Consider the following 17,005-nt stretch of genomic DNA (forward strand, 5'->3'; position numbering starts at 1 on the left):
AAAACAAGCCTCTGACGATCGCGCTGCTCAGCTGTGATCGTCAGAGGCTTTTTTTTAACTTTTAAAAGCATTTTTTCTACAACCTCTGGTCGAAGAGGTTGTAGAAAAAATGCTTTTAAAAGTTTTTTTAAAAAGCCTCTGATGATCGCGCGGCTCAGCTGCCATGGGGAGAGGGGCAGGGGGTCAGGAATTTTTGCTACCAGTTCTCCGAACCACCTGCCACCATCGCTACCGGATCAGGCAATCCGGTCCGAACTGGGAGCATTTCACCCCTGAATGGGGCCCAAAACACATCTTCTTTGTTGGATTTGAAGGGACAGGCAGAAATGATGAAAGAGATTTGGCTCCTCTGATTTACAGGTCCTATGCCATGAAAAGCTTTATAGGATAACCCGCACCTTGAATTGCACACAGAAGCTCACTGTTGACCAGTGCAGTTGTCATAGCAGAGATCTTGCATGAGCATACCAAGACGCACATAAAACTGCTTGCATTGCTGCATTCTGGACTGAGAGAAGTTTCAAGTGGCCTTCAAGGCAGCCCCATATAGACCACATAGCAATAATTCACATTTAAGATAATCAGAGCATGAATGGCCATGAGAAAGAACTCGTGATCTCGGGAAAGGGTGCTATTGTCAAACTAGATGAATCTGTGCAAAGCCTTTCTGATAGCTGTGATCCCCAAATGATACACCAGTTCTGTATGAGAATGTGCCACTTATTGAGTACTAAAGATGGAAAATCACTAGGATCAGATTGATCCATATCTGTTCATTCTTGTCAAGGTTGAGCCTATTCCTCTTTGTACAGCTATGAATAGCCTCCAATCTCTGAAACATGATCTCAATAACATAAGTTGGTTGACTAGAGGTCAAGCCTTTAAGCAATAAAAGTTTTGCTTAGGGGGTCAATCTGGATAGATAGGATAGCAATCTACAAGAGTTCTCCCTCTTTGATTTATCAGTTTCCACAGTCTGAATTCCAAATCATGGAGATTATTATGCTAAAGCTGGGTTCTGTCTCCAAGACATGGTTATTTTCATAATGGAGATAATTGAGAATAGGAGCAAGGGCAGAGTTAAAACCAAAAAGAAAGAATCATTCTTTCTTCAAAATCACATGCCTGGAACATCTCTCAGAGAACACGTCCTCTCCCATTCTATGTACAATGGGCACACTTGACAATGGTTAATGGCACATTTGAAGAAATAAAATATAGAAACAAAAGCTTGGAAGACAAAATCTCTGGTCCCGGTGACTGACTCAGATTGGATCTTGAAACATTATCCTGGGACACATATATTCACCTTCATTCATGAAACAAAATATACTGTAGCTGGTAATTTTTGTCACAGAGATCAATTTCTATTTCCTTCAAGAGAAGACAATCTTTTCTGTTGATATGAATTAGCTTACTGGATTGGATAGGGGAGAAGTCTAATCAAAACCAATTAAAATTAAGCTTCTCATCTGTCTTATTGTTACACTTGATCCATTACTGATCAGGATATTACTGAGTTTTTCATATTATTCTTCCTCTTTTTCGGACATTGCCCTGGTTTGATTGCAGTACACTTCTTCTTTCTTCAGGCAAGATATCCAACATACTTTGAAAAATAATTATTTTGCTACAGACCTCAGAGCTTCTAAAATATGCTATATTGCTATGGTGATTGATAGCAAGGATTTCCTCTATTATTTCCAATTACTCTGAGCTTTCTGAGGCTTTCGAAGACAGTCCAATGTATGTTATTATAAAGAATCCCAGCCTCTGAGATAATATTTCCTCCTCTGTTGAATAAAGTTTGTTGGCTGGGAATAATCAGACTCATTTGTTAAACTCTGTGTTTCTAAGAAGTCATTTATTTCCTCAAGTCTAATCTTCTTTAGCTGGGTCCAGAAGTAACAAAAGCTTCTTCAGCATGAGAAAAAAAATCCTTCTAAAGTAGCTTTTTGTGTTTTTTCATTTTTGTCAATACTATTTTATTACTATAACAACTGTTACAATTATACAATCGTGCTTCACTTGGTTTTTCAAGATAATTCGACATATCATTGCATCTGTTCACAACTGTTTGTTGATCTATTTATTGCACCTTGTTGATCAATTTTGAGCCATGCTATTAGTCTCTGACATCTGTCGGTGTTGCTAAGCCAATTCTATAGTATATTCAGCCTAAAATAACTCCCATTTTACTGAAATTTGTTCTAACAGATTAAGTCAACTAGAATAGGTGATTTGACATGTAAAGTATGTTCCAATTATTGTGAAAGTAGCATATCTATTGACACTTGATGCCAGACTATGGATCCATATTTCCATAAGAGAGAAAGGGATGCTTTGGGTCGTATACTAAGTCAATTCATCTGCTAAAAAGGAAAATGAATGATCCTTTAAAAATGAGGAGAGAAAACTTCAGAGAAACTGTGGTTGAATGCTAGAATGATATAGAATTTACCATGTCCCCAAGACCTCGCAATAGTTCAAGAAGTGGTAAGTCCAGGGAAATTGAAACTGATGTGTTCTTATTGCAAAGAATAAGGCAAAAGTCTAACCAAGAGCTTTGGTGTTTTTTATGTTCTTTTTAAGTCTAATGTTCTTACTACTTTGTACAAGATAGTAAATTGAGTTTCCTATCAGTTCTCATTCCCATCAGTTCTCATTCAAACATTCAAACCTCAGGTTGCACATGAAGATATTTTCTTTCTTTTAAATTTAGTGTAATGCGGACTGGACAATATTTGGGACTCTTTCTAATTTCATGCCAGAGAATCCAAGATATTTGTAGCAGACCACTACCATCTTGTGGTTCACCTGGAGCATTGCAAAAAATTTGTCAATTTCTTTTAAGACCCTGTTTCCCCATGTTCTGGACAGCTTTTAAAATTTATCTTTTTCTACACTGAATTCTTGCCTCTTAAATATTTTACATTTCATGATTTATATATTTTATTCTTTTTAAAAACGGTTTGTTTTGATCTCTGCTGAGACTAGTGTACCTCTAAAGGATTGGCAGAAGGACTGGATCAGAGGGGGACTTCATTATCTTGCAGGGTGTTGTTAGTTAAGTGGTGCTCCCTGGGATCATCCACTCTATCAAATGAGGAGAGTTAGCTGGTTTTCAGCTGCACCCAGTGATTTAAACAGCTTTAGACTGTTATTGTGCATTAAGAAATCATCCTTGGACATGTCTATGGAGATTCTCAATCATCCAGGTCATGGTTGTCCCAAAGGTGCTTTTCCAAAAAGCAACAGGACTTCCTTGATTTTTTTCCTTGAAAATGTTTCACTTCTCATCCAAGTACTTCAGAACTGAAGAAGCTTCTTGGATAAAACCAAGAAAGCCCAGTTGCCTTGGAAAAGCACCTTTGGGACATCTTTGGACATCATATTTAAAAATGAAAATAATATAAAAAAAGAAAACAAAAATTAGAAATATAGAAAGCTACCTTATATTGAGTTTATTTATTTATTTATTTATTTATTTATTTATTTATTTATTTATTTATTTGTTCAATTTATATGCCGCCTTTCTCCAAAGACTCAGGGTGGCTTACAATGCATTTAGAAAACCATTATAAAAACATTTAAAAATTAAAACATTAAAACTCATTCACACCATTCATGGCCGGATCTCACAAGATCGCAACAGCGAGATCAACGACCCCAGGCCTGCCGGAAAAGCCAGGTCTTCACCGCTTTTTGGAAGGCCAATAGGGTGGGGGTGGTTCAGACTTCAGGAGGTAACTGGTTCCAGAGAGCTGGGGAAGCCACAGAGAAGGCCCTCCCTCACAGGCCCGCCAGCCGGCATTGTTTAGCTGATGGGACCCGGAGGAGACCAACTCTGTGGGATGTTACCGGTCGCTGGGAGCTATGTGGTAGAAGGCGGTCTCGAAGATAACCTGGCCCTGAGCCATGTAGGGCTTTAAAGGTAATAACCAACACCTTGAATTGTGCCCGGAGACCAATAGGGAGCCAGTGCAGCTCACGGAGAATTGGTGTAATGTGGGTATATCTAGGCGCACCCACGATAGCTCGCGCGGCTGCATTCTGGACCAACTGTAGTCTCCGAACACTTTTCAAGGGTAGCCCCATGTAGAGCGTGTTGCAATAATCTAACCGTGAGGTGACAAGGGCATGAATGACTGTGACGAGAGCCTCCCGATCCAAGCAATTGGTACACCAGGTAAACCTGTGCAGTGGGAGTTAACCCACTGATCCATCTAGCTCAGTAAAAACAAATGAGAAAATAAAGGGTCTGGATCAAGACTCTAACCAGGCTTGCTGATTTAGTCCAGATCCTAGCCAAACCTGGAAAGGAAGGTGAGAACTCTCTGTCACCATCTTTCTCCACCAACTGCTGTTCCATTAACTTGTCTAGTACCTTTTGAAAAATCATCCTATCTGGTGGAAATCACCAGATCTGATAGTAGCCAGTTCTATAGTTTAGCTACACATTTTGTAAAGAAATATTTATGTTTACCAGAATAAGCAATCAGACAAAAGAGGCAAAGGCATCCAATAGCTTAGCAGTCAAAGGAAGAAACTTAGCGTTGGAAGAAATATCCATCTGGTTGAGTTCCAAGCCAGGAGAAATACACTGGAAACATGGAGGCTGATTGGAAAGATGGTTTAATGGTGAAGCAGAAGCACATGGGTGGTTCTAAGCAGCTGACTACATGGAGTTGAGTGTGTGTGGGGGGTATTTATACCTTTTCTTGCTGGGTGATGCAATATCCCCAGGTGATTGTGCCATGTGGTGACTGCTGCTAGATGGGTTAATCCTATTATGTCCTGAAGCAGGGGTGAAATGCTCCCGGTTCAGACCGGATTGCCCGATCCGGTAGCAATGGCAGCAGGTGGTTTGGAGAACCAGTAGCAAAAATCCCTGTGCCCCTCCCACATGCCCAGCTGAGCAGAGCGATCATCAGAGGCTGTTTTTTTACTTTTAAAAGCATTTTTCTACAACCTCTTCAGCTGAAAAAATGCTTTTAAAAGTTAAAAAAAAAGCCTCTGATGATTGCACAGCTCAGCTGGGATCGTCAGAGCCTTTAACAAGCATTTTTTTCTGCAACCTCTTCGGAAGAGGGTGTAGAAAAAATGCTTTTAAAAGTAAAAAAAAAAAAAACTGGTCATGCCCATCTAGTCACATTACCCCCCCCCACCAAGCCACGCCCACAGAACCGGTAGTAACAAATTTTACATTTCACCACTGTCCTGAAGGGCAAAGACTTAATCCCATCACCCTGGAGCTGGAGATCTTTTGTCTTGTAGATTGGCTGGCCTGGTCTTTCTTAATGGCCACCAAATATCTGCTGGGGGCAGGGAGCTGCTTTCTGTCTTTAAAACATGTTTCTTCTTTTATCATTCAGGGAAATATAATATTCTGGCTTTTTTAACGTTTCTCAAAACATTTCATTCTTGTAGGAGGGGTGTAGCTTCCCACATTAGGAAGGACTTGCCCTAATGGATCAAACAGTGAAAAATGGCAGCAGAAAGTTTGTGCCTTCAGACTTGCAAGATTTTGTTAATGTAGTTGTACAGTAAAGTAGATTTTGCTCAGTTAGTTGTGTTTCCTGTCTGGTTTATCTGGGTGAGTTGATAATAGGCTTGCAAAAGCTTTGAAAATGTGAGAAGATATTTTAAAAATGAAAAGAAAACAAATTCTAGAGATTATTTAAAGAGATTAAATAATATTGCTAAAAATAAAAGGAAGAATATAAAGTTGGTGTGTTTTATTTTATTTTAACATAAAATAACTGTCCAGTTATTTTTGATAACCCTTAACAAACTTTTGCTGATCAGGATTAAAATGATGAGGTTTTAAGGATTTGTTTAGAGGTAAAGGATGAAATATGGAAAGAAAAGATCATTTGTTGTATTTTAATAGAATTTTTTATTGGCCAAGTGTGATTGGACATACAAGGAATTTGTCTTTATGCATATGTTCTCAGTGTACATAAAAGGAAAAAAAATATATTCATCAAGAATCATAAGATACAACACTTAGTCATAGATTACAATGAGGAATCAAATCATACTAGGAAACAAACAGAACAATATAAATCGTAAAAATACAAGCAACATGGTTATAGTCATAAGTGGGAGGAGATAGGTAATAGGAAGGATGAGAAGAATAATAGTAAAACAGTCTTAGTAAATAGTTTGACAGTGTTGTGGGAATTAGTTGTTTAGCAGTGGCATTTGGGAAAAAACTGTTCTTGTGTCTAGTTGTTCTGGTGTGCAGTACTCTATAGCGTCATTTTGAGGTTGAAACAATTTATGTCCAGGATGTGAGAAGTCTAGATATTTTCTCAGCCCCCTTTTTGACTCGTGCAGTATATAGGTCCTCAATGGAGAGCAGGTTGGTAGCAATTGTTTTTTCTGCAGTTCTAATTATCCATTGAAGTCTTTGTCTGTCTTGTTTGGTTGCAGAGCCAAACCGGACAGTTATGAAGGTGCAGATGACAGACTCAATAATTCCTCTGTAGAACTGAATCAGCAGCTCTTTGGGCAGTTTGAGCTTTCTGAGTTAGCGCAGAAAGAACATTCTTCGTTGTACTTTTTTAATGACGTTTTTGATGTTAGGTGTCCATTTTAAGTCTTGAGATATGATAGAATCTAGAAACTTGAATGTCTCTACTGTTGATACTGTGGTGTCTAGTATTGTAACAGGTGATAGTATAGGAGGGTTTCTCCTAAAATCTACCACCATTTCTACGGTTTTGAATATGTTTAATTCAAGATTGTTCCAATTGCACCACAAGGCTAGTTGTTCAACCTCCCGTCTGTATGCAGATTCGTTGTTGTGTGGAATGAGACCAATCATTTTTCTGTAAAATTTCATGGAGCAATCACTCTAAAATCTTTTTGCATTACCTTGTGCTTATTTACATTAAATTGCATTTGCCATTTAAATCCATTTCTGCCAAAGAGAATTTTGGCAAAGGCTCTTTGAAAGACCAAATGTTCAATATCTTTTGAACTCTTGACACCCTATTGTATGTATGAGTATGTATGCCTGTGTGTGTGTGTGTGTGTGTGTGTGTGTGTGCTTCTGTGTGTGCATGCACATGTACACACTAAGCTAGATGACTTATCATTTTATTTCTCTCCTTAATCCCTCTTCAAAATGTAGAGTTACTTTGATTTTTCAGGTTTTGGATCAGATGCAGATCCAAAACAGAAGTTCTTTCTTTTAAAGTCAGCATTTTATACGTTTGGAAATCCTTTGGGAGCTTCCTAAGGAGAGCCCTCTGGAATCAGGCAACTCATTGAGTTGTGGTTTCCACTTATTTTGCATTGTAGATGGAAGTGGGAATCTCTTTGGGGAAAGGATCTTTTGCTATTTAATCAGGGCTTTGCTATTTTAATCAGCTTCCTGAAAGGAACGTTCCCAATACTTTTGTTTCTTTCTGTTAAGCCCATTCTAATTGTAAATTTGAATGTCCCAATTTTGGGGGTGACTAGAGTGGAAGGAAGACCTGGGGGGAGGGGGGAGGGTTTGATTTCCTTCCCACGATATCATTTAGGTACTGTGGGAAGGAAATCAAATATTGAGATTTAATTCATCAATTTGGTTCATCAATTCAACTCTTGTTACCTCTGGTTTTTTTTTTTTCCTTTTGCTTGATTCATGTCCCATGATATCTCATGGCAATGGTTGTTCTTGGTTTGAGGCAAGATTGCTTACTTAGGGCTACCACACCTGCGCTAAAAATGTGGACATTCATGAAATGCAGAAAGTTTTGCAGAAGGTGCTATATTTTTGTGGCCCTCTACTGGTTGTGTGTATTTGTGCACGCCAGATAAATATGGAAGAATAGCATCTAGAACTTTTGCTATGAAAGATGATGTGTTGTGTTAATGAGTGAACCTCTGTCCCCTTCCAGATCTAAATCTGTTGAATAAAAGATCATTATAATTAGGCATGCCATAACTGGATGACAAGGACGAATTTAATTTTTCTGTATCTCTGTGCTGCCATTTAGTGACTCTCCTGATTTTGCAGTCCAGGTATGATATATTTATGTGCGATAGGCCACCCTGAGTTAAGTTGCATTTTTAGCTGGCAAGTTCTGGACACTTCCCTCTCAGCTTCCCTCCCAGCTTCCCTCCTTTCACACGTGGGAAAAATAAAAGGAAAATGCTTAAGTGTTTACTTCCTTCTCAGAGCTCAGAAATACAGAACTTAAGAAATCTTGCCCAGGTCCTGAAACACAAGAAGGTGTTGGAAGAAATGTCCATCTGGGTTCAGTTCCAAGTGGGAAAAAAGACACTGGAAACATGGAAGCTGTTTGGAAAGATGGTTTAATGGTGGACAGGACCACGTGGGGTTTTTGGGTCCTGGGCAAAAAAGAGCACATGGAGTAGAGAGAGGGATATATTTATACACTCTCTTGGGCCCTGCCTTACAGTTTCCTGTTCCTGTACAAGAAATGTATCCCATTGGCTGTCAGACTCCCAGTGGGTGGGGGTCTTAGCTAACTTTGTAGGCTGTCTGTGTCCCAGGCCTGGTTGAATCTTGCTGGGTGATGATATAATGAAGGAACTTTGGGCAATTCCTATTATGGCTTAATGGCTTTGTCCTGGTTTGGATCCTGTGTGAGGGTTAATCCTATCATGTCCTGAGGACCATGTCTTTTGTGTTGTAGATGAGCTGGCTCAGCCTTTTGTCTTGTAAATAACCAAAGTATCTGCTGGGGGCAAGGAGCTGGGGCTGAGTTTCTGTTTTAAGATTTCTATTTCTCTTTTAGAGGAAATATTCTGTCTTTTTAATATTTCCTAGAATATTTCATTTTTCTAGGAGAGGGGTGGATCCTAACTTCCTATAAAGGACCAATGCAACCTTGCACTCTTTGGAAAGTCCCTTGCTGAAGTCAAATCTCAGAAGTAAAAATTATTTGAAAAATGTAAATAAAAGAGAGAACTCAACAATAGCATAGACATCCAAATAGCCAAATTACTAATTAGCTAATAGCTAATTTACTAGCTGCTTTCAGGACATGTTCAGAATGTGTTGCATCCTTTATTTTCTTTGCACTAATCTCAGTTTTTATAGAAAGTGGAGGATAACTAGAAAGCAGCCTCTTTGGGGAGACCAGCTGTTGCTTTCTCCTGCCAAGCAAAGTGCTCCATTTCTGATTCCAGAATCTAGCTAGCAAATCAGAAATTATCCAGCAGTGAAGCCCTCCTAAGTTTTTTTACCAGAGGGATTTTTTTTGGAGAGGGCGGGGGGGGGGGAACAAAAGTTGAATTCTGTCTTTTCAGGCCTTCCAGAATGAGATCCCCAGATTACAGAAGAAAGTGTATTTGTTTTGATTAATGGACAGCCTGAATTTAGACAGATTCAGCTAGGGGCTCCTATGTACTGTATATACGGTATGTTTCATCTGGGCAAACTTTTTCAGAGGATCTGTTTTTCATTGAAAGGTCATTATGCGGAAGTTTAAAGAGATCAGGAATGTGTAAATCCACCTCTGTTCTGCTACTCCCTCACACAAAGAATAGCAACATAGCCACCAGTTATATTGATGTTAAAATCCTCTCCCCAGGGAATTCAGAAGATTTGTGCTCAAAGGCACATTCCTTCTGAAAAGATAAGCACATATCCTCTGCAACCTAGCAACACCCAAAAGGTTACCTAGGTAGAATGATGACTATAAATCATCTTTGGAAATGGGGGTGGGGGTGGCAGGGAGAGAGGACTATTTTCATTCAAATTGTAGGAGTCAGTGATCCTTTGGTTAATCACCTGGTCTTGTTGATCAAATGTTTACCATTTGAGTACCTTCTGAGATTAAAGGTTAATCTAATCATGTGCTGTAGCAGGTTTTCACCTTGGTTCTCCTTTGTCCAGGAGGTTATAACTACGGGTAACTCTTTAGCCTGCATGATCCTTGTCCATTTCTAGACTAGCATGCTGTTTCCTAAGAACTGTACAAATGATCTGGAATTCATTTTGATTCATGAGATTCCTACTTAGCACTATCTCTCTCTCTTTTTCTTTTTAGAACTTGCCTTATGTTTTAAGATCCAGAGTTCTTGTCTCTTTGGCACTCTTGGTTGCTTTGCTACTGCAAGACATCAAGTATTTTCCATTGTTTTTCCCTGAAGAAGGACTATTTATCTCAAAGCCAGATTTAATGGAGGTCTAAGGTCTAAAGGGAAAGAGTTAAGAGTGAATCTCAAGTTAAATGTAACTACTGGATAATTGCAGCTCTCTTTTTAACAAAGTGTTTGGCCTTGCGTAAGTTTTGATTCTAAATTCAAGGTTCTTCTTGTACACAATAATCTTGCCCAACAGCTACTGGGAAATTTAAGTTCTTTTGCAATCCATCTTCTCTAGGGCAGGTAAGTATATTTTATTCTTGTTCTCTTTCTTTGAAAATATTTAGTTTTACCCATTTATATTCTTCCGTTTTGCACTTGCAGTATGTTTTCCTTGGTATTGAACAAAGTATGGGTTTTTCAGGGCCACCTTCACAGCCAAATTTGGCATCTGTTATTCTCTCCAACCTTTCTTTTTTGGGTTATTTATAATTAGCATGCCTATCCATGTGCTATCGATGGGCCTACTAAAGAAGCCTTTTTCACCACTCCCCCTCTGTTTCCTGAGTTGTTGCTTCTCCATGTCATGTAATCCTGAGTGTATGAGAATCAAACTAATGCTGTTGCGCCATATATAGGTGTGGTTGTATGTGGGAAATAAACCAGTTTCCCTTTAAAATAAACATAGTGCAAAGTGGGTGACCTTGTCATTGCTGGCAACATTCAGTTTCCTTTGCACTCATGTTTGAAAGTTTGCTGATGAAGACACGTACCTAGGAAGCTTGCTCGGAAATAGCTTTGAGAGCATTTGTACCATAGAAAACAAGACAAGAATAGAATAAATGAGCACCGATTTCCTCATGTTGTGCAAGCTGAGGAAAGGAGCCTGGTGGCGCAGCAGACTAAACTACTGTTAAAAGTAGCATTTAGCTGCCAGCTGCCTGCAATTACTGCGAGTTCAATTCTCACCAGGCTCAAGGTTGACTCAGCCTTCCATCCTTTCAAGGTAGATAAAATGAGGACCCGGTTTGTGGGGGCAATAAGCTGACTTTGTATAAAATAGAACACCGCTTGGGGGGGGTGCAAAAAAGCCCTACTAAGAAGGTATATACAAACGTATGAAGGCTATTGCTTAATGCATTGTAAGCTGCCCTGAGTCTCCGGAGAAGGACGGCATATAAATCAAACTAATAAATAAATAAATAAATAAATAAATAAATAAATAAATAAATAAATAAATAAATAAATAAATAAATGTTTGGAACTATTTTATCCCATCACTCAGAATGGAAATAATGGGAGTTTTCTTTCGATGCATCCAGAAGCTACTAAGTAACTATGGGGAAAGTCCCTTCTTTCTTCATTTTCTTGAACCAGTACAGGGGCTCAGATGGAGAAGCCATAATGTTGTAGGGAGAAAGGACAATGAAGATATTTCTTCAAAGATGCCTTCAGCTGGAGTTCTAGAGTTACCAAATCTGGGCAACAAAATCCAGGATAATCATGAAGCAACAGCAAAGGGGTTTGATGGCATTTGATGGCTATCTAATTGTGGTCCAGAGTTTTGCAACCTGACTATTATATCCTGTCTTGGCATTCCTTTGAAGGAAAAGTACAAACTCTGCTAATTTGAGGGGGAAAGCCCTACAAAAATCAATAGAATCCTATTCGCTTTCTTAAATATTGAACCAGGGTTGGGGGAATCCTTTTACCTCACAATAGATAACAACATGCCACCCATAGCATGTGTCTTTTTACTTTGTTTTTTTTTTTATGTATCCTCTATTATAATAGTTCAGTACAGGTAGTCCTTGACTTACAACAGTTTGTTTAGTGACCATTCAAAGTTACAACATCACTAAAAAAAGTGACTTATGACCAGTTTTCCCACTTACAACTGTTGCAGCATCCCCGCAGTCACGTGGTAAAAATTCAGACACTAGGCAACTGACTCATATTTATGAAGATTGCATTGTCCTGGGGTCATGTGATTCCCTTTTGCGACCTTCTGACAAGCAAAGTCAATGAAGCCAGATTCACTTTACAACCATGTTACTAACTTAACAACCACAGTGATTCGCTTAGCAAGGAAAGGTCAAAATGGGGCACTTAACAAATGTCTCACTTAGCGACAGACATTTTGGGCTCAGTTGTGGTCGTAAGTCGAGGATTACCTGCAATTATAGCTCCAAAGAGGCATTGCCAATCTGATTGTTTTTTGCTGCTGCTGCCTTGCAAAAGAAACCTGAGGAACGTGGAACTTGGCTTCTACTATTGGATGCTTGTTCTATGGTCAAAGCCAGATTTTTTTTTCTTGCCCTCTCAGTGTTCCAATCTGTTATATCTTGAGTGTCATTTCAGTATCAAATTTCTCCTTTGAAAGAAAAAAAAAAGCCTCCTCTCTTGTTTTGTACAGATGTGATCGAAACTAGAAACTGACAGCCCATATTCAGCTTCTTAACAAATACATTCCACAGCACTCAAAGAAAAAGTATGAAAACAGGTCAGCGTCCAAAGCCTGAAGCAAACATACATTCATTGTAATTTTTTCCCATTCCCATCCCATTTGTTTTTATTTTGAAAATGTGCATTAAGAAGTAACATTTATAACCTGTCACATAGGTATATAAGCTCTATTCATAAATAGGTACTGGAAATGAGCATCGGAAGGAACACAATATGCAAATATTATGCTTGAATTAAAATGAGCTGTGTTGCCACTTGATACTTGATGAGTGAGGCAACTTATTCCACAAACATCTGAGTCCGTTTTTTGCTTATAACAATGAGAACTATTGAGCTAATGCATGCTATCACATGTTCAATTCATTCTGAAACTATTATTCACATTCACATTCCCGCTTTTCCATGGGCTTCTAAGTCCTGGTGGGGAAACCTATTTGATTGGATCTCTTGAAGTATCAAGGCTGTAATAAAGTAATTCTGACTCACAATGAAAGTTGGATATGTAAAAGATTTGACTTTAAATACAGCTTGATTTAAGTGTGATTACCGCACTTTATCCACAGAATGACTCTGAAAAGTGGGATGTACAATGAAACTGAAACAGGCTTTAGACTCAACAGTAATATGAAGCTACTTTATTCACCCAGCAATTTTGGTGCACTGAATATTTATTGGTAGCAATTGTTCTAAACATGAGCAAGTTTTCAGATTTTGCTCAGTACATTCCTATCTGTTTTCTGTTCCATTGGTTTCACCCAGCCTCCTATTTACTTTTTTAAAATGGATCCTTTGTAACTCAAGCAACACACTTCTTGATAACTTATTTGGTATCTGGAAATGCAGCCCTTCCTTCTGTATAGGCTCAGATCTGAATGTCAGAGAGAGATGCAATGCTGGTCCTTAAACCACCCTGTAAACCTTTATTTTGATTTCAGTATTATTTAAGGATTAAAAATAATACTTAACATAAAACTATTTTTCCTAGAAATGCTTGAACTGGATCAGTTCCAGTTTGGAAATCATCCAGAGCATTTGGATTTTTTTTCTGGACACTCATGGAATTGTTAAAATCATACAAGTATGAGAGTCCTGGATTACATCCTACTTGGAAACTGTTCATAAACTTGACTTAAGAGTGCACAACTGCCCCCCACCCCACCCCCACAAGTCTTGAGTTGAGAAGCCAAAAAGCAAATAATAATCTTGAAGGGTTAGATGATTAAATACATAGGAAGTAATCATATCAACCATATTTAATTTTAATTATATTTAATCAGACCCAGCTTTTATCCTGCAGTTTTTTATCATGGCCTTATCTTATTTACTTATTGACTTTGGAATGCAATTTTAGCACATCACTCAAAAGCTAAGGTCAGCCCTTCTTGGTCTGAAAGAAGCTGTTTACGTCTTCATCAAACCATCTTGCTGTGCAAAGAAGGATACTCTAAGAAAAAAATGGAGCCTCATTACCCTGCCTCAGGACTGTCTATGCTGCAGAACAAAAGAGCTCTCAATCAGAAACAAACCAGGATGGGGAGGGGTCTCAGATAAGCCAAGCATCCAAAGTCAATTATAAACCAGGTCAGAAAGCAGCCTGTGATTTGGATTTAACAACAAAGGCAAAACATAAAACGAAAGTGGAATTCAAGGCAATTTCTTAAAAAACACCAGATACAAGAGAAAGCAGGCAAGTCAAGGAGCAAGCACTGAACCCAATGGACAAATCATATTCTACCAGTAGCTGCTAAAAGTTGAAAACTGTTGAAGCCATTCTTGAGCCTTCATTATTGGGCATCAGATATTCTACCCACAGTTCCTTTTTACTGGTAAGATCCTCCTTTTGTGTAAGGATTTGCTCACAGAGAGACTTGTTTGTTAATTATGCATTGTGTCTTAAGAGGTTGGGCCTATACCTGCTCTGCTTTCTGGATTGAGTTTATTTTGTCTTTAAGGCTTCAGACCTGGAGCTGGTCCTTCAGGGGGTCCAGAACATTCTGGAATGAGCTGCTAGTTGGATGATTCTAAGGCTAAAGATGAAATTTCTTTATCACATTCATACATTTCTCAGTGATTTGCTAATAAGATAAAGTCTGATTTGAATCCTCTGCTGGCATAAATGTGTACAATGCTTCCTAAATTTTGCTGTCCCATTTCATAGCTTTTCAGTCATAATTCTGCCAAATGCCTTCCCTGTGCAAACTAATCTCCATGTAGTTTTTGCATTTAATCTTACTACAGGCACTTGTCTCTTTGGGAAAACTGCGTTTTCTAGTTGTCAGAGATAAAATCAGTCTCTCTATGTCAGGGCTATCAAACTCACGGCCCGCAGGGCAGATGCATCATGCGCTGGCCACGCCAACGCCCAGTTTAGCAAAGAGGGGGGAAAGTCACGATATATCACGTGATACTACCGTGATGATGCGAGTTTGACACCCCTGCTCTGTGTGTTAAATAAATCACATAGGCATGTCATAAGCAAACAACACTAATACTTTAACCTTTTACTAATTACACAATTTACATCTAACAATCTTTCAACATTCTGAAAACATGTTTGACTTCCTTTAGATCACTTTTTCATGAATACTTCCAGCTCCATTCTTTGAGATACCACTATATTCCCATGAAAATATCTCAAAACTCCTCTAGCATTCTCTCACTTTTCATCCCAAATCATTTCCATACCTTTGTTCTTAATTCTAGTCATTCTACTGAGCCCACTTCATCTAATTCAAAAACATTTTAAAAAAATATTAGTTAAAATCAAATTTTCTCCTCTTTTAACAGTTCTGTGTTGACTACATTCTTTTCATCTATCCTTTCCTCTATGGATGATTATACAATCTCTTTCTCTCATCCTAATATTTCACAACAGTGTCTCTTTTATATGCATTTTATATGTATCTTTTTTTATATGACTGCCACAATATAAAAAGATGTTGAGACTTTAGAAAGAGTGCAAAGAAGAGCAACAAAGATGATTAGGGACTGGAGGCTAAAACATATAACAGTTGCTGGAATTGGGTATATCTAGTGAAGTGAAACGAAGGACTAGGGATAACATAATAGCAGTGTTCCAATATTTAAGGGTCTGCTACAAAGAAGAGGGGGTCAACCTATTCTCCAAAGGACCTAAAGAGAGGACAAGAAGCACCTGATGGAAACTAACCAAGGGGAGAAGCAACCCAGAAATAAGGAGAAAATTCCTTATAGTTAGAACAATTAATCAGTGGAATGACTTGCCTCCAGAAATTGATGGTGCTCCAATGCTGGAGGCTTTAAAGAAGAGATTGGACAACTATTTGAAATGGTATAGGGTTTCCTACCTGAGCATGGGATTGGACTAGAAGACCTCCAACATCCCTTACAACTCTGTTATTTTTGTCATCCAAATAATGGATTAAGTTTTTATATAATGGTTTACTATTCCACCAAATATTTTTTCTCATATTTTCATATTACTTGGCGACATTGTGTCCCATAAGTGTTCCATGCAGCTCCCACATTTTCTTTCCCTACCTCTATTTTCTATTCATTCCATTGAGAGATTAATTTGAGAGCCTCGGTGGTGTAGTGGTTAGAGTGCAGTACTGCAGGCTACTTCTGCTGATTGCCGGCTGCTTGCAATTTGGCAGTTCAAATCCCACCAGGCTCAAGGTTGACTCATCCTTCCATCCTTCTGAGGTGGGTAAAATGAGGATCCAAATTGTTGGGAGCAGTATGCTGACTCTGTAAAACCGCTTAGAGAGGGCTGTATATAAGTCTAAGTGCTATTGCTATTGATACCTTTTTATACAACATTCTGATTTTTTTCCTCACTTCTTCCTCTTTACTCCTTTGTACATTCTAAGTCACACTCTCCCACATTCCATGGTTATCTCCAGAGACAGCCCTATAGATTTTGGAGACCTCTCACCTTCCAGCATAGCTTTGGTCAATCAAACTTTCAGGTAATATTTTTCAGTAATGTTAAGGAGATATAGACTACATTATCAGCTTCACCTGCATCTGCACCACATGCAATATTCCCTGCAAATGCTAAGAGCAAAATATTCACATAAGTTCAGTTATTGGCAGCATTTCAGCTCTCTGTTATTGGCAGCTTTTCAAGATGGTACGAATGCTAATACTACTTTTATTACCTCTGTTATAGCAACAGATTCCTGCAAGTCTGAATGTACTTCCCCTTCCCTCCCTTTATTTTCATGAGAAATAGGGAGAGTCTTGCCTGAGATGTTTACGCAGGTTAAAGTTCTAGCCATGACTCTGTTTTCTTTCACCTGACTGTTATCTTGGTAGTGGCTCTTCCTTCTGTTCCTCAAGGTTATTCCTTCCCATCATTACAGTTATTTGTTAAAGTCAGCTGATTTGGTGGAAAATTCATTTGATTTTTTTTTTTTTTTATTAAAGCATCACCCAGTCAAAATATGAGGTGAAATTAGTCTGGTAACAAATCTGATGCTGACCTAATAATTACTGCATTTCC

General features: G+C 38.6%; 1 protein-coding gene across 2 annotated transcripts in view; it reads left to right on the plus strand.

Moving 5' to 3' along the window:
- The first annotated feature begins 10,306 nt into the window (after window positions 1–10,306).
- Window positions 10,307–17,005, plus strand: part of CYGB (cytoglobin) — a 74,624-nt gene continuing 67,925 nt past the window's right edge. Inside the window, exon 1 of one of the 2 annotated variants that reach the window (XM_070937527.1) lies at window positions 10,307–10,356. The gene's annotated coding sequence lies outside the window, so the exon portion shown is untranslated. Of the gene's footprint in view, window positions 10,357–14,254; window positions 14,346–17,005 lie in introns of those variants that run through there. The other variant, XM_070937530.1, reaches the window with a different exon arrangement.

The sequence above is a fragment of the Pituophis catenifer genome, unplaced genomic scaffold (genome assembly GCF_029215685.1).
Source record: "Pituophis catenifer annectens isolate HBS135680 unplaced genomic scaffold, rPitCat1.0.hap2 SCAF_2, whole genome shotgun sequence".
NCBI lineage: Eukaryota > Metazoa > Chordata > Lepidosauria > Squamata > Colubridae > Pituophis > Pituophis catenifer.